Consider the following 18868-nt stretch of genomic DNA (forward strand, 5'->3'; position numbering starts at 1 on the left):
TTGAAAAACTCTTATTCAAATATCCTTTATGCTATCCAGAAATTCTATATCATTTCCAATCAACAATATGTCATACACATATAATATTAGAAATGCTACAGAGCTCCCACTCACTTTCTTGTAAATACAGGCTTCTCCAAAAGTCTATATAAAACCATCACTACAAAAAAATACACTTCCGTGATGATACATGTTTGTCACAGTAGGTCGCTTTTTTTGTCATGCATGCACATCCATGACAAATTTATGACAGAATCAAGATAGTCATACCTGTGCTGTCGTAGAAGTGTTCCATGACATTACCAAAATTATCATCACGGAAGTGTCCACTTCCATGACGATAAATCGTGCGTCACAGAAGTGCTTTCGTCAAGGGTGACCGACACGTGGCATCCACCATAATGGAACGCCGTTAAGCTATCGGGTCGGGTTTTGGATCCGATAACCCGTTAACAGCCCTGACCAATGGGGATTTTCCACGTGTAAAATCATCATTGGCTAGAGGAAACACGTGTCAGCTCATCATTGGGACAGATGTCATCCACTCACTGGACTGAAGGCGCCTATGATACGTCGACAAGTGGCACGGCCCAACAGTGGCCCATTCCTGTGAAAAGGCCGGCCCATTTGACTTGGTCAAAAGCTGGTGGGCCGGCCGATGGAAAGCCTGTTAATGGCCTGTTCGCATATAGCCCATTTACAGCCCACTAACCCAAGGCCCGTTACGCCCTATCCGAATTAGGCCCAGTAGCGTCATCTGGGCCGTCCAATATGATTCCAGCCCATTTTCACTTCTGGCCCATGTATAGCCCATGACGTCTTTCGGCCCATATGAGGCCCTTTGTAACTCTTGTCCCATTAGCGGCCCATGCTGAAACTGGCCCATAATGAACAGTGTATCACTTTACACCCATTAACGGCCCATGGTGAAACTGGCCCATAATGAACAATGTATCACTTTATACCCATTAACGGCCCGTTATTCCGTTGGTCCGTCTCCAGCCCATGTTATCTTTCGGCCTTCTTAGAGCCCATTTATTCTTGGGCTCATTTCCAGCATTCGTTTACTTATGGCCCGTTACTGTCATTTTCTGCTTATGGGCCAAAATCAGCCCGTGGTTACAGTCGGCCCGTTTGTGGTTCGTTAATACGTTGGGCCGTTTTCATAGCGTCATCAAATACGACCTATTAACGATGGCCCGTTATGGTCGGCCCATGAACGGACGATTCCAACTCTAGCCCGTTTACAGCCAGAATGCAGTCTGTTTGGCCCATGTTTGGCCAATCGATCATACGGCCCGTATAAGGCCCATTGATGATACGACCCGTAGAAGGCCCATTGATGATATGGCCCGTAGAAGGCCCATTGTTTCTACGGCCCGTAGAAGGCCCACTGTTTCTACGGCCCGTAGAAGGCCCACTGTTTCTACGGCCCGTAGAAGGCCCACTATTTCTATGGCCCGTAGGAGGCCTAGTGTCACTACAATAAATATTAGCCCATGGTTATTGTGGCCTAGTTTTAAAAAATAGGTTATTGCAGCCACTAGCAAACCGCAGAAAAAGAACTGCATTGACTACAAGCAAACAAATAAACAAGACAACAAGGAAATAAATAACCAAGGAACTTACACTAGGCTATCACGGCTATTACACATATTACATCCACTTGGCATCAAAGTTCGCCACCAGTGCAAATATAGGGAACACAGCAGCATATAAACGCCGCAGCAAAACAAGTACAGAACTGAAACCACTTCAGAAGAGCTCAAGAAACAATATCCTGGGTACCCATAATGCTGGCAAGATGCTTAGCAAGCTTATTAAGTTTCTCTTGTTTGGCGCTTAAGTCCTCCAGTGCTTGCTGTTGCACCAGAAAGTATGCATCTGAATTATGTAGGGACTTCCTCAGTCCTTCGGCTTCCTGTCGCATAACATCTGATTGATGTCTTTCAACTTGAAGTTGAGACTCAAGAAGCCGAACTGATTCAGGCAATGAGTTCAAAGAGCTGGTGCCAGCAGTGGTAGCCAGTAACTCGAACACTACATCAATACAGGACTTTGGGGTTGTCTTAGTGTCTTCAATATAGTTTTTATCAGCTTTCTTGGAGACCAACAGGGATGTCTCACTATCTTGAACCTTATCTGCATTACTTCCTTTACCATTGCATAACAGGGTACTCTTCTCCAATATTTTATCCGCGTTCTAAAAGAGAAACAAACAAACACATCTTAGGTTTACAATGTAGTATATGAAACTCATTTTGGTAAACCAGTTCAGTAGTAAGGTGGACAGGATAACAGCATGAAACAAACATATATCTATGTAGTATGGTCACTGTATGGTCTATATCATTCTAGTTTATGTTGCCAAATCAAGATAGATACAGTTCGAATCATATCTATTTAAGACAAAGCAGCATAGACAGAATATAAGTGTGGGAAACTACATAACAATAACAACACTTGTAATGTGCATGGCATGAGAACATAACTGTTTATTCAATGGAAACTGAAATCAACATAGAGCAAGTTACAACAGCAAACAACCAAACACGTTGAAGAAACAGGTTTAAAACATACCTGTTGCGCCATTGGAGTTTCAATTGCATCCTTCAAATTTGAAATTAGTTGGTATAAGTAAATAAAGTGATGCAAGAGCAAAGTAGTATGAACCATAGCTATGGAACCTGACCTGAGAACAATTCTTCTTCTGCTTTAAGCGTTGACTTCGGGTTCGGAGTGGTGGTCGTCGTGATTTGGGCACTGCAGTTGCCTTACTAACTATTGGGGATATTACTGCTGGGCGTAAACCGACCTATCTGGGCCGGGTCAACTTCATTAGTAGTTCAAGAGTGCTAAAGCCCAGGAAGACAGATGAGGGCTTAAGGCCTGTAGTCGGTTTAATACTTGTAGCTGTAAACCGGTATTTTTGTATAAACTTGTATTGTAAGTTAGGAATAAGGAGAGACCAACCCGGATACGAATATCGACCGGTGTTGGGACTCTGTGAACCGACGAGCATCACCCGTGTATATAAGGGGATGACCCGGCGGCGGTTCAAGGACAGACAACAACTCGAGACATAGGTGAAGCTTGTTTGCTCCCTAGTCATCGAAACCCCATCAATTCCATCACAACTAGACGTAGGCTTTTACCTTCATCGAAGGGGCCGAACTAGTATAAACTCTCTTGCGTCCCTGTGTCCGCTTTAACCCCTTCAAGCTAACCCGTCGCGATGGCTCCACGACTAAGTCCTTTCTCTAGGGCATCTGCCGTGACAAAACCACGACAGTTGGCGCCCACCGTGGGGCTATCGCACGATGGTTTCAGGTTCTTGGAGGGCCGCTTTAAAGGACTCGAGGGCTACGCTGTAGGCCGGATGACTAAGAGTCGTCGCGGCAAGCTCTACATCGACGACGCAGGCTGGGGCCCCGAGGCCGGCTCAGTTGAGTACGGGTACCGGGTCCCCTTTGATGGCATTCACGTTTTCATTGGCAAGATCGGTGAACCGGGCCCTGAGCCGGACATCTGCACCGACCTCGTCGAGACGGCTCAGCGTGCACGATCCGCCCGAGTTAAACCGGCCATAAAGCGTGCCTTTGTGGGAGTCATCCATGGAGGAAGTTATGAGGATGGATCGGAATCTCGCGGCGAGACCATTGTTTGTTCCGATGACGATTCATCGACCGGAGAAACCGAATCTCTTTATCAGCTACAAGACAGCCGGATTGGGGGCTGTTCCGATGGTGAAAGTATTCGGGACCCCTTTGATCTGCCCAACCGGGTTGGAATATTCATGGCCGGCACACAAGCAGCGCTTCATTCTTCGACCGCTGCGGCAACAACCTCCGGTTCAGCAGCGGCGATGGCTGCCGGGGCAGGAGGCCCTGTGCGCCTGCCGACTCAAGTTCTATCAGAGCTCTTTGATGCATTGGCTGTGCTTATGGCGGAAGCTAATCCGGCGGATCAGGACGTCCACAATGCGGAGATTGCAAAGATAAAGGAATAGATCACCCAGGCCAAGGCGGATCTGGCAGCTGAGGACACCAGGATGGCCACAGAGCGGGCCTCTTTAGACGCACAGGCCTACAGGCTCATGTTGGACCAGAGCGCGTCGCAGGAAGTCATGAGGAGGAAGCACCGATCCTGTTTGCCTCCGGTTTTCGAGGCCAGAGACCTTTTCAACAGTCCAGGAGCAAGAACCGGCAATCCGCTGGAGGGAAACCGGGCGGAAGCTCCTGGGACAGGTGCACCGGTTCAGCCTCGTCAGATGGACCCACCTCGTCAAAACACCGTTATACCTCAGGCTGTTTTAACACCTCCGGGTCACTACTCCAACCCGATGGACAATCTCGTTGCCGCTGCTGCACGGCTGGAGGCCATTCCAATTGAAGGTGACTCGCCGCAGGCAGTAGAGACGCGACGGGTCAAGGAGCTTCTGAGGACAGCTTTGGTCCAACAGGAAGCGTACTCGTACAGCCGCGACCGCATCCACTCGACCCCCCGTCCAAGATGGAGCTATATCAGACATATGGATGAACCGGCACTGTCGAGTAATGAACGACGTGGAGCACCCCGTGGCAACAACCCGGCGGGCGGTGCTGATAACGCTCAGGAAGTGGTGGACCGGGCCCGAGCGCGCAGGGAGGCCGAGTTAGCCGCACAGCATCAGGCTCGGTAGCTCACGCCGGTTCGCCCAACTATCTCGATCGAACCTGGTGTTACTTCTAGTTCTTTGGGGGTACCTTGCCTTATCCCCGCTTTACGCAATGTGCGCCTGCCCAAGGATTTCAAAGGCCCGCGCAAGGTACCAAATTACACGGCGGATCAACCTCCAGAGACATGGGTGGAGAGCTATGAGATGGCCATGGAGATGCTTGATGTGGATGACGTGGCGTGTGCAAAATACTTCACCATGATGCTTGAAGGAACGGTCCGTACTTGGTTAAAAAGCTTGCCGGCTAATTCTATCAGTTCATGGGCCTAATTACGAGCCCGGTTTATCAGCAATTTCAAGGATACATGTAAATAGCCTATGTCGATAGTGGACTTAGCTGCCTGCGTCCAGGAGGAAGGAGAGTCAACGACTCATTGGGTGCGCCGGGTTTCACAAGTGTTGCACTCATCAGACTGCATCAACGCTGACACCGCAGTATTAACCCTAGAAGGCAACTGCCGGTTTGGGCCCCTAAAGCTGAAGTTGGGATGGATGAAGCGTCATTGCACTGACATGGGGACCCTCATGGCCGCTTTGGTGAAATATGCTGATTCTGATAGTACCAAGGATCCCGAATCTGATGATGACAAGACAGGGAAGGGAAAGAGGAACAACAACTCCAAAGGTCAGCAGCATCACTGGACAGGCAATGGTGGTGGAGACAAGCGTAAAGCGGATGGTAACATGGACTTTGTGGCTAATACCAACACGCAGGACAATGGCCAGCGACGCAAGGGTAAACCGAAAAATCGCAATGGGGCACCCAACCCTAACCCGGACCACCTAAACTATCTGCTAAGCTAGCCCTGTCCAAGACATGGGACGAAGGAGGTGCCAGCAAACCACCTTTGGAAGGATTGCTTCATTATGAGGAGTTCAAGAATTCTAATGCTTTCCGGTATGATCACGGCTCCGGCGGTGGCTCAGGATCCGGGCTGGGTTACGGTGGAGGAAATTTCGGTTCAGGATTTAATGGTAATCCGGGCGGACATAATGGTCAAAATAGTCAGAACAACCAGGGTGGTTACAACCAACAGCAGCAACAGTCAGGTTACCAGAGCAACCCAAAGCAGTTGAGTAGTGAGCAGTACCATGTCTTCACCACTAGCTTGGACAAGCGAGACCGGAAGGTTCGGAGGTGGGCGGTCAACTCTGTTGAACCGGCCATACCCCGTTATCTACGTTGGTCTGAACAGCCAATCATATGGAGCAGAGAGGATCACCCTCCCCAGGTTGATAATCTGGGTCAGTTGGCTCTGGTGGTGGCGCCTCAGGTGGGAGGTTACAAGTTCACCAAGGTGCTCATGGATGGAGGGAGCAGCATTAATATCTTGTACTATGAGACCTTCCATCGTATGGGACTAACAGATAAAAATCTCAAACCGTCTAATACGGTGTTCCACGGTGTAGTACCTGGAAGATCAGCATATCCAGTTGGTAAGATAGCTCTGGAAGTGGCCTTTGGGGATGATCATGATTCCAGGTCGGAGACATTGACGTTTGAAGTGGTGAAAATCCAAAGTCCATATCACGCCCTGTTTGGGCGACCGGCCTACGCCAAGTTTATGGCACGGCCCTGTTATGTGTATTTGCAGCTCAAGATGCCGGGTCACAAGGGGACAATAACGGTTCACGGAAGCCGAAAAATCACTTTGGAGTGCGAGGAAGGAGATGCGCCCTATGCAGAGTCGGTTTGTGCCACCGAGGAGCTGAAGTATTATAAGGACAATGTTGATCCGGCGGACATGACTCCATTAAAGAAGCCAACTACGGAGCATGATCCGGCCCTGAAGTTCAAATCGGCAGCAGAAACTAAGCTTGTTGACTTTGTACCGGGCGATTCGTCCAAGCAGTTCAACATCAGTGCTAATTTGGATCCGAAATAGGAAAGCGCGCTCATCGAGTTCATCCATGAGAATCGGGACATTTTTGCATGGAAGCCCTCTGACATGCCAGGTGTACCGAGGCAACTCGCTGAGCACACCCTCAATGTGGATCCTAAATACAAACCGGTGAAACAGTTCCTCCGCCGGTTTAATGAAGAAAGACGCAAGGCAATTGGAGAAGAGGTAGCCAGGCTCTTAGCAGCTGGCTTTATTGTTGAAGTTTTTCACCCTGAGTGGCTTGCCAATCCGGTGCTGGTCCTTAAGAAAAACGGCACCTGGCGCATGTGTGTGGATTACACAGATCTTAATAAAGCTTGTCCCGCAGATCCTTTTGCCCTCCCCCGTATTGAACAAATTATTGATGCTACGGCGGGTTGTGAGCGTTTAAGTTTTTTGGATGCATATTCTGGCTATCATCAGATCAAAATGGCAGTTAAGGACCAGGAGAAGACGGCATTCATAACTCCCTTTGGAGCCTTCTGCTATGTGTCTATGCCCTTCGGGCTCAAGAGTGCCCAGGCAACTTATCAACGTTGTGTGCAAAATTGTCTACACAAACAGATTGGCCGTAATGTACATGCTTACGTGGATGATATTGTGGTTAAATCCAGGGAGAAGGAGACTCTGATTGGTGATTTGAAGGAAACCTTTGATAACCTGAGGACATACAAGATGATGCTTAATCCGGACAAGTGCGTCTTTGGTGTACCGGCGGGCAAGTTATTGGGCTTTCTGGTGTCCAATAGGGGAATTGAGGCTAATCCGGAGAAGATCACAGCCATCACCTCCCAGGCTAAACCGAAGTGTATCAATGATGTTCAACGCCTGGCAGGCCGGATTGCCGCGTTAAGCCGGTTTATCAGTCGTCTTGGTGAGAAGGCAATCCCTTTGTATCAGATGTTGAAGAAGACGGATCAGTTTGTCTGGAGTTCTGCTGCTCATGAAGCGTTTGAGGACTTAAAGCGGCAATTGGCCAATCCGCCTGTGCTCGCCGCTCCCATTGACAAGGAGCCGTTACTTCTATATGTTGCTGCTAATGCTCGGGCGGTCAGCGTGGCTATTGTGGTGGAGCAAAAGGAGGCAGGTAAGGAGCATCTGGTTCAACGTCCAGTCTATTATATCAGTGAGGTACTCATTGAGTCCAAGCAAAGGTATCCGCATTGGCAGAAGCTGATGTATGGAGTTTTTATGTTAAGCCAGAAGCTTAAACAATACTTCCAAGGGCATCCAATTACGGTGGTCAGCTCTGCTCCTTTGGGGGATATCATCCAGAACCGGGAAGCAACTGGCCGGATTGCCAAGTGGGCTATAGAGCTTGGGCCGCACGATTTGAAGTATGTGCCTCGGATGGTGGTTAAGTCTCAAGCACTTGTTGATTTTATCAATGATTGGACGGAAATGCAAGCACCTGAAGAAAAGCCAGATCACACATATTGGACCATCCATTTTGATGGATCCAGGCAATTGGAAGGCTCGGGGGCTGGAGTCGTATTAACTTCCCCACGAGGTGATAAGTTTTGTTACGTTCTCCGTTTAATGTTCCCTTGTACTAACAATGCAGCTGAGTATGAAGCCTTGCTCCATGGTCTCCGGATGGCTAAGGAGATGAATCTAAGTCGAGTTAAGTGTTTCGGTGACTCGGACCTCGTGGCTCAGCAAGTGTCCAGCACTTGGGACTGCAAGGACCCACTCATGGCAGCATATCGTCATGAGGTGGATATTGTTGCAGGTCATTTTAAAGGCTATCAGGTGGACCACGTGGACCGGCGGAAAAATGAAGCGGCGGACGCTTTAAACCGGCTGGGCTCTCAGCGCAAACCGGTCCCGCGCAATGTTTTTCTGGATGTGCTGCACAACCCGTCGGTCAAGATCCCTGGTGAAGCGGATTTGGCTATTCCTGATCCGAAGGCTCAATTGGTGGCAGCTCTTCATGTTATTCCGGATTGGATGCTTCCTTACCTGGCATACAAGAACCGGGGCGAGTTACCCGAGGATGAGACTCTGGCCTGACAGATAATCCGGCGATCCAAGTCCATGACTATTATCAACGGCGAGTTGTATCATTGCAGTGTGTCAGGAGCATTTCAACGTTGTGTGTCTCCTGAAGAAGGTCGTGAAATTTTGCGTGAGATCCACGAAGGAGATTGTGGTCACCACGCCGGTTCAAAATCTCTGGTGGCTAAAGCGTTTCGCCATGGCTTCTATTGGTTAACTGCTCATGCTGATGCGGAGGATTTGGTCAGACGATGTGATGGTTGCCAAAAGTTTTCAAGACGTGCTCATGTACCAGCTCAAGAATTGAGAATGATTCCAATTACTTGGCCGTTTGCGACTTGGGGGCTGGATATGGTTGGGCCTTTCAAAAGGTCCAAAGATAAGAAGACCCACCTCCTGGTGGCGGTTGACAAGTTTACAAAGTGGGTGGAGGCAGAACCTGTTAGCAAGTGTGATGCGGCCACGGCGGTTCAGTTCATTAAAAAAGTGATTTTCCAGTTTGGCTTTCCACACAGTATCATCACAGATAATGGTACTAATTTGTCCAAAGGTGCCATGAAGGAGTTCTGCGAACGGGAGCACATCCGGCTCGATGTTTCATCGGTGGCACACCCACAGTCCAATGGTCAAGCAGAAAGAGCTAATCAAGAGATCTTGAGAGGCATCAAGCCCCGGTTCATGGTTCCTTTGCAGAGAACGCCGGGTTGTTGGGTAGAAGAATTACCATCTGTGTTATGGAGCATCAATACAACACCCAACAGATCAACAGGATACACACCATTTTTCATGGTTTATGGAGCGGAGGCGGTTCTCCCCAGTGATATCCGTCATGATTCACCTCGTGTGACGGCTGATATTGAAGCGGACAACGAGACAGCACGGCAAGATGCTTTGGACTGGTTGGATGAAGAGCGTGACATAGCAGCCGCCCGATTGGCGATTTACCAACAGGATCTTCATCGTTATCACAGTTGCCGAGTCAGAACCAGAACCTTTCAGGAAGGAGATTTGGTGCTTTGGCTCATCCAAGATCAGACTGATATGCATAAGCTATCCCCACCTTGGGAGGGGCCTTTCGTGATCAGAAAGAATCTGCACAACGGGTCATACTATCTGATCGATATTCGAGAACATAAGGACTCACGTACATCAGAGGAGGAGACCAACAGGACGTGGAACATAGCTCATCTTCGGCCTTACTATACCTGAGCCATTGGCTCTACTTATGTACATATTACGACAATGTATATATTATGATTAAATATAATAAACCGGAGCCTCAGCTAAAGCGGGGTATCTATTCTTTTACATCATGTGTGGTTACACGGAGTTGTTCTAAAGCGGTCTCCGGTTTACCCCTTGAGTTAGCTTTTTTAAAAGCATCATGTTATATCACTTGGGGGTTTGGTCGTGTCCGAATCAATACCATACCTCTTGATAGGCGAGAGCCACCAGATCACTTGGGGACTTGGTCACGTCTGAACCAGTCATGCCTCTTGATCGGCCTAAGGCCACAGAATCACTTGGGGGCTTGGTCGAACCCGAACCATTGCCATGCAACTTGATCAGCATAAATGCCACGGTTTCATTTGGGGACCTGGCTGACTAGAACCATAGTTACACCTAACGGGAGCTTGGTCATGTTCGGCCATGGTAAAGCCATCTGATCAGCTCAAATAAACCTTTTTTGCAAATGGTTTTGTCATTGCATTTGCTTCACACTTTTCTTTGCAAGATACTTCTTTATTTTTATTGCGTTCTTTAAACCGACAAAGTTTTCAACCGGTTCGTACTGTCAATTGAAGGAACACGGTTCACTTCAATCCAGAGACTATTTGCCCGGTTTGATCTTTTTTGTTAACATCCTCTTATGGAGTAACACGGTGTTTATCATAACCCGGGACGGTTTACATGGTAAATCGGCGTCATATATATATGGGAGATGATATCTCCCCCAACAGTGTGGGTTTATAAAACTCCGCTTCAAGATTGGCCGAGCCAACTTCACGTTCAACAATGTCAGGTATTATGTATCTCAAAAATTTGGTCATATACTTAAAAAAAATTAGATGTTTTGATTTCATGTATGCAGACATCATATTCTGCCTGACGGTACAACCGCGGTGGCACTTGAAGATTTTTTATTGCAGAAAGTACTTTGGCAAGTTCATCACCCAAAGGAAGAGCAAATTATGCATGAAGGCATATCAACATCAAAAGTATCAGCTAGCCTATTACAAGGCAACACGGTGCCCACAATAAGATCATTGTTTTTTTGCAAAGGAGAAGCAGTTTTAAACCGGCTTCCGGTTCAAGCTTGGTCACCAGCCTGGCCTGATGGTTGTGGGTCATCCTGCGCCGCTTCAGCTTCAGTTTCTCTACCCAACGGCTGGAAATCAATAGTTGTACAGTCGATTCCCTTTAATGCTTGAAAAATAGCTTCATCATGGATCAGCAATGACGGGTCAATATCGGGAGCGTAAGTATGCTTACGGATTGGAGGGATAAGATTTTCCGATTCATGAATTGGTGCAACTATTCACTTGTTCTAATTGCCATATTGGGCTTGATAATGAGACAAGTCTGCTTCTTCAGCCAATTGACAAGCTAGCGGACGCACCTCCCGGTTTATTGCTCGCAGATCCGCTTCACCAAACTCTGACCCGTCTTCCTTCAAGCTGGGATAGCCCTGAGCCACTTCAATAGGATCAAAATCCGGCACCCAGGCTTTGGCCCGGATTAAGGCATTGATCGCACTGGTTCGAGCAGTAGATTTCTTCAGCTCTTCAACCCGGGCAGGAAGCACCGACATTTTCATCAGAGTGTCTAGGATCAAAGTGGGCACCGGTTTGTTGTGGGATGCGGTACAGATGATCCGCTGTGTACCAGTGTACAGTTGTTCGACCAACGTATAGGCGGCTTTCAATTTCTTCCGCACATCTGACCCCAAGTGACCAATGCGTGTCCCTGAAATATCGTAAAGGGTTAAACCGGCAGCTCTGTAAGAAGGCCGAGTCAATTCAGAAGTCAAACTGGCTTACCAAAGATAGCAGTGGTCATGGCATGCACGTGCCGCTTTATGCTGGTCAGTTCATCCGCCACCGGTTTTAGTGCAGCCTCGGCATCCTCTGCTCGTTTGATTAAAGCGGACTTTTCAGTGGCCCAATCCGCCCGCTTCTTCTTGAAGCTCTCCTTAAGCTGTTCCATGGCGCTTAAAGCGCTGGCTAATTCCTCTTTTGCTTTGGAGGTTTCAGCTTGTTGGGTTTTCAGTTTTCTTGAAGATCGGCGACTTGGCTTTCTTTCGTCTTCAGCTCAGCCTGCATGCAGACAGTTATATGCTTCAACAAAATGGTACAAGGATTGAAGTACCAACCACATAACAATTTATGCACTTGGCACTTGGGGGCTAATGCATATTCGATCTTCATCTTTCAATTGCTTACAAAGTCCCAAGATCAATACAAGTATTCAACTTGGCACTTGGGGGCTAATGGCTATTTGCTCGTATATATTCTGATGCGGCAATCTCAATTACTTAAAGTACCGGTTTAACTACGTTAAGTTGAACCGGCCCTTGGGGGCTACATCGGCAAATTTCAAAGCATTAAGATTTATATTAGTAAGTCCCGGTTTGAAAGAAGATTACAAACCGGCCCTTGGGGACTAGGAGAGTCAGCAAGAATTTAAGCATACAAGCAGGAAAGAGCATATGGAAGTTACCTCATATTTATCTTTCATCATACTAGCCAGACCGGCTTCATAGTCACGACTGGTATACAGCCGGTTCAGGTAGCCGGAATGGATATCTTGGGCGTTCAGAGCAGCGTAAGTCGCCAGATCAGCATTCCACTTGCCTTTGCCAAAGGCAGCAAATTCTTCCGTGGCAGAATGTTTGGACAAAGCAACAGGATTTCTTGGCTCGATATGGCCAGTGCCAGTAATGACAACCTCATCGTCCTTGGTATCGCCAGTTTGCACTGGGGCTGTTGGCTTGTCAGTAGGTTTTGCTGGACCGGTGGATTTCTCAATCCGGATGGAGCGTGTGGGCTGATTGACAGGACCTGAGGCATCAGTAGGTCTCTCTTCAGCAATAAGATCGTCGTCTTGCTGCGGTGGATCATTGGGTATATCCTCAGGAATAGCCGTTTCAAGATCTGGTGTCTTGCCCGGTTCAAGGACGGCATCTTCTTCGGCCGCTTTGTCTAGGCAAGCCTTCTTGCTTGGCCTAGGTTTGGCCCTGAAAGGAATAACAAAATCAAATACAGCATATGTTCTAAGGCGATGTGCTGCAAATGTTATGATAAGTATAGCTTACCCAAGCACCATTTTGAGCGGTGGCAGCTGAGTAGCCGATGACTCGCCAGAAGATGAGTGGGAAGTAACCTGGTAATCGGAGTCAGATGGATTAAGAGGTTGACGAAAGCAGCCCGCTTTAGGACAAGCACTGACAAGCAAATTAGAGACCTCTGAACGGCGTTTCCGAACCGGACTGTTCGGTAAACCGGCGGTGGTAACTACCTAGCCGCTGTGCCGGGTTGTGCGACGAGCTTCGTGCTGTTGGGTCTTCATAAGAAATTTGGGATCCAAATAAGCAAGAGGATGAGAAAATTTAACTTTCCGGTTTGCCTGACGGATTTTTAGTGAAGGCAAAGGTTCTAAATCGGAAGAGAGAATAATTACCTATGCAACATCAGCGTGGCTGGCTTCGGCATCATCCTGACAAATATCATCATCAATAAGACGCATCAAAAATAAGCCAAGTGAGTCAAGTTCTACCTCAAGGTCCGGATTATCCAGATCATCATCAGGGGCCGGATTAGAGGATGTAGTGGTTCTTTTCCTGTGGGCAGTCTTCTTCACAGCTTTAGTCTTTTGCCGGGTTGCTCTTTCCGGTTTGTCTGGTTTTCTGGTTTCTCCTGCGGTAGTTTCTTGCTCCAAAACGGATCATTGCCCTGATTACACAGACACTGATATTAAACAATGACCAGATATATCAATAACAGATTCAGCAAAAAGAAAAATCATAGTCTTACAGCTGGTGGTTTGTTGGTGGCATAGAAGGGAAGCAGGCCGTTTTCAGCACAGATGTGTTCCGGTTCATTCAGCATCTTATTCACAGCCTCTGTGATTTCTTCATTGGTGAGCTGGATTTTGGAATGTCGCAGTGGGTCATCAACACTGCCAGTGTACTCGCACATCAAACTGGAGCACTGACTAAGGGGCAGTATGCTCCATGATATCCAACAGCGAGCGAGATCAACCCCTGTTAAACCGTTGGCCATAAAGGCTCTGAGCTTCGACAGTAGAGGAGCATATTTGCTTCTCTCCTGGGTAGTCAATCTTTGCGGAAAAGGGTGTGTATTGCTGAGCCGCTGCGGACGAAAGCCAGGCAAGGGATTCTCCCCGGCAGGGGAGGTGTCTTTGCAATAGAACCATCTCTGATTCCACTCTTTGGGGTGGCTGTGCAGTTTGGCGTGAGGGTATGTGACCTCTTTCCTTTTCTGGATCGCCACGCCACCCAACTCCGTATTGGAGCCGTCAGTAAACTCAGTACGGCGGTTTAGATGGAAAAGGTCTCTGAACAATTCCACTGTGGGCTCCTCTTGAAAGAACGCCTCACAGAGCACTTGGAAGTGACACATATTTGTAACAGAGTTGGGGCCAGTGTCTTGTGGATGGAGTTGGAAATCGGCTAAAACATCCCGGTAAAATTTATAACCGGGCAGCTTAAAGCCCCGGGCTAAGTGATCTACGAAAACAATGACCTCTCCTTCTTGAGGTGTGGGAGGACATTCTTTGCCAGGAGCCCTCCAATGGATGGTATCTTTGCTGCCTAAAGCGCCGATTAGGACTAAATCGTCTAGCTGAGCCTCTGTGATGCGAGAAGGAACCCAATTGCACTCATATACTTGCTTGGCCATGATGAAATCTACAAGGTAGAAGATCCCGGTTCAAAAATGCATTGATCAAGGTACATTGGTATGTGCAATGTTAAACCGGAGACAGATCTATCTGAACCGGAGTTTTATGAAGCAACAACATTTGGCGGTTCAACAAGGGGACTAATGGTATATACCGGTTTGGCAATTTTTTCTACAACGTTAAACCGCCTAGTCTAAACATTGAAGCAGATGAGTAAGTTTATAGAAACATATTTCATAAGATTTCTCTACAGCGATGGATCTGAAGCAAGTTCAAAAAAGAGATAAATATTCAGAGGTCCAAAAGGAGCAGTACCGAATCAATGAGCAAAACGTACATATAGATCTATGGTTTTGAGATGCGTAAGTGAAGGCGAAGGTTAAACAACTACCATTGCACAGAATAAAGATTTGCGGATTCATATAAAGATCTATCGTATGAGCAAGAGGCAGACGATGAACACTGAACAACTGTGAAACCCTAGAGCAGATCTGCGGGGGAAAGGATAGAAGATTTACCGGAGCTGAGGAAGACGCGGAAGGTTGCCGCGATGCTTTGGTGCGCCTAGGTTGATGCAGCGGCCAAGGTTGAGGCAGAGGTCGACGACGGCGGCGGAGCTCCGAGGCTGGCAACGCGAGGAAGATGAAGAAGAAAGGCACGAAGGGGAGAAAAGAAATGACCCTTCGGTCCTATTTATAAGGCAAAAGGACATGTGTCAGGAGCGACAATCAAGGGGCCATGAAACGGAGCTGTCGCCTCGATTTCCGCAGATCTATTAAACAAAGAAGCATAATGGATAGCTTCGTTTTGACAGGTGACGTCACTCCGGTTTACAGCAATCAGAGAAGATGACATCATGGCAGTTTACCAATGTATAAGAAGATGTTGAAGATGAAGTTTTTGTTATAGGATTGACATGAACCCGTTCAAATCAATCTGGGGCCTAATGTTGGGGATATTACTGCTGGGCATAAACCGGCCTACTGGGCCGGGTCAACTTCATCAGTAGTTCAAGAGTGCTAAAGCCCAGGAAGACAGATGAGGGCTTAAGGCCTGTAGTCGGTTTAAGACTTGTAGCTGTAAACCGGTATTTTTGTATAAACTTGTATTGTAAGTTAGGAATAAGGAGAGACCAACCCGGATACGAATATCGACCGTTGTTGGGACTCTGTGAACCGACGGGCGTCACCCGTGTATATAAGGGGATGACTCGGCGGCGGTTCAAGGACAGACAACAAATCGAGACATAGGCGAAGCTTGTTTGCTCCCTAGTCATCGAAAGCCCATCAATTCCATCACAACTAGACGTAGGCTTTTACGTTCATCTAAGGGGCCGAACTAGTATAAACTCTCTTGCGTCCCTGTGTCCGCTTTAACCCCTTCAAGCTAACCCGTCACGATGGCTCCACGACTAAGTCCTTTCTCTAGGACATCTGCCATGACAAAACTCGTGTTTGGGTGCTCTATGGTGGAGACAGTGTTGTGTCAACGGGAACTGGGTGTCTATCTGCTGGGGTTGGGGTTAGAAGGGGTGTATCTGGTTCTCTGTCCAACTAGGTAGGGGTACAATCTGCATGAGTGTGGGTTATGTGTGGTGGGGCTGGTTCTTGGGAAAGTACAACCGTGGTTCTATCTGCATCAACAGGTAGCACGATCTTTTCTGAAGACCATGTTTTTACTCCCACAGATACTGCCATCACTCCCTCCAATTGAAATGGCTGATAAACAAGAAAAGTAATTGAATGTACAGACATTGTAAGATAGACAGGTGCAATGGATAGTAGGGAAGAAAACAGGGAATGGAATAATTCACATTTATGTTGTCTAAGCAAATAGAATAGTAGGACATAATTTCACATATATGATGGCTAATTAAACAGGATAGCATGACACAATTTCAAATGTATGATGGCTAACTAAACAGGATATAATGACATACTTCAAAATATGATGACTATGCAAACAGGATGACATGATATAACTATACGATGTGTCTATTAAAGTGGTTGGCATGCCATAAATCACAAACATGTCGTTGACGGAAACATGATGGCATGATATAATTCACGGATAGAATGACATAATTTAAATATGATGACTATGTAAACAGGATGAGTTGATATAACTATATTATGTCTTTAGAAAATGGGTTGGCATGCCATAATTCAGATACATGCTGTCTATGTAAACATCATGGCATGACATAATTCAAATATATGATTTATATACTAAGGAAGTGAGGAGAGGGCAATCACATATATGATGTGTCAACTAAGGAGATGGCATTCAATATTGTGTATATGATGTAAAAACTAAGCATTGCAATACAAAATATGCATTATATGAGTAATATAACCCTGCCAAGTTTGAGCATACACCTCAGGGGGATAATAGGACTGGTCATCTGCCTCTGAATCCTCCTCTGAAGAGCTATCTGTAACCAGCAAGATATCTGCTTCAGCAGGTAGCATTGTCTGCTCTGAAGACCTTGTTTTCACTCCAGATTTCTCCACCACCAATTCAAATGGCTGATGCACAGGAAGAGCATTTGAATGTACAAACATTGTTGACAAAAGCAATGAGAAATACAAAAAATGGACGGCATGATATAATTCACATATATGACACTTGCCTAAACAGCATGGCATTGCATAATTCACATACATAATGCCTTGCAACAAGATAACATTGCATAATTCACATATATAATGTCTTGCAACAAGATGGCATTGCATAATTCACATATATGGTAATTAGACACTAAACGGGTGGCATTCACACAAAGCATGTCTAAACTAAGCAAATGACATAGCAATGCAAGATACCATACGCATGATATGAGCAACATAACCCTGCCAAGTTAGGGCATGCACCTCGGGGGGGGGATATGACTAGTCATCTATCTCTGAATCCTCCTCTGAGGAGCTATCGGTAACCAGCAAGACATGCACTTCATCAGATAGCATTGTCTGCTCTGAAGACCTTGTTTCCACTCTAGATTTTCCATGACCGTGCCAAATGGCTGATGCACAGGAAGAGTAATTGAATGTACTAAAATTGTTGACAAATTTAATACATAATAAAAAAATGATGGCATGATATAATTCACATATAAGATGACTGGCTAACCAGGGTGGCATTGCAAAATTCACATATATGATGCCTGGCTAGACAAGATGGCATTGCATGATTCACATATACGATAAAGATACTAAATAGATGGTATTGACACAAAGCATGTCTAAACTAAGCAGATGACATCTTTAATGTATACAGTAAGCAATGCAAGGCACCATATGCATGATATTACCAACATCAGCATGCCAAGTTAGAGCGAAGACCTCATGGGGTAAATAGGAGTGGTCTTCTCCTTCTGAATCCCCCTCATAACAGTTATCTTCCTCTTGATTACGATCCGAAATGGGTGGAGGGGGGGCTGCCTTCGCGCCCACCATGGAACGACGTCTGCATGAAATTTTATTGCCACGCAAGGCTCGTCTCTTTTGCTCTACATGATCAGTTCCATTGTGTACAATACCTCGCATGCATAGGAATAAAACATAGTGAGATTATGTAAGGAGTGCATGCACAAATCCAGAGTGATGGTAGCAAACTGTGGATAGACCCAAACCAATGATAGCAGGCAGATAATAGCTTTAGTTAAAAAATACAGATAATGGATCCTTTAATGTTTGTTTGAACCCAACATGAAACTCATAGTAGACACCGGAGATTAACTAGATAGCAGACAGATAGTACTGATTGCTGCCCCCATATGTACCCCACAACCATTTAAAAACTCAAGTTTCAGCATTAGTTTGGACCTGACTCAGAGTCTAATAGGTGAACACGACGATAATGTAGCATGTCATCATATGAAAAGACGCATAACATAAGCAGACACGGAAGAGTGCGACCTCTCTTGCGGACCCATGTAGTCCTCAAGGTCATCTGCTCAGTTGATGATGGTAATGCAGTTGCCGTGGCTGCCGGTGGCAGGGAAGAAGATCTGAGGCGGCGAAAGATAGTCTGGAGAGCCGATCCCTGCTGTGGTGAACCCTTCCGTCGTTGGAGCAGCTGAGCTGGGGTGGAACACAGCGCCGCAGGAGCAGGACAAACCACACAAGGTTTTCTTTAACACATATCTGTAACAGAAGTAATTGAGTAAGGGCTTGTTTGAATTTGAGGATTCTAACAATGCAGGGATATGAAATAGACAGGAATAGGATAGGAATGCACGTGCAAAACAGAGAATTTAAAAACACAGGATTTCTGCCAATCTGGGTGTATGATTCACAACAATTGGAAGATCACAGGATGCAAAAAATCATGGTGAGATTAAGTCAAA

Source organism: Triticum urartu, chromosome 3A (assembly GCF_056163025.1).
Source record: "Triticum urartu cultivar PI428250 chromosome 3A, HENAU_Tu73, whole genome shotgun sequence".
NCBI lineage: Eukaryota > Viridiplantae > Streptophyta > Magnoliopsida > Poales > Poaceae > Triticum > Triticum urartu.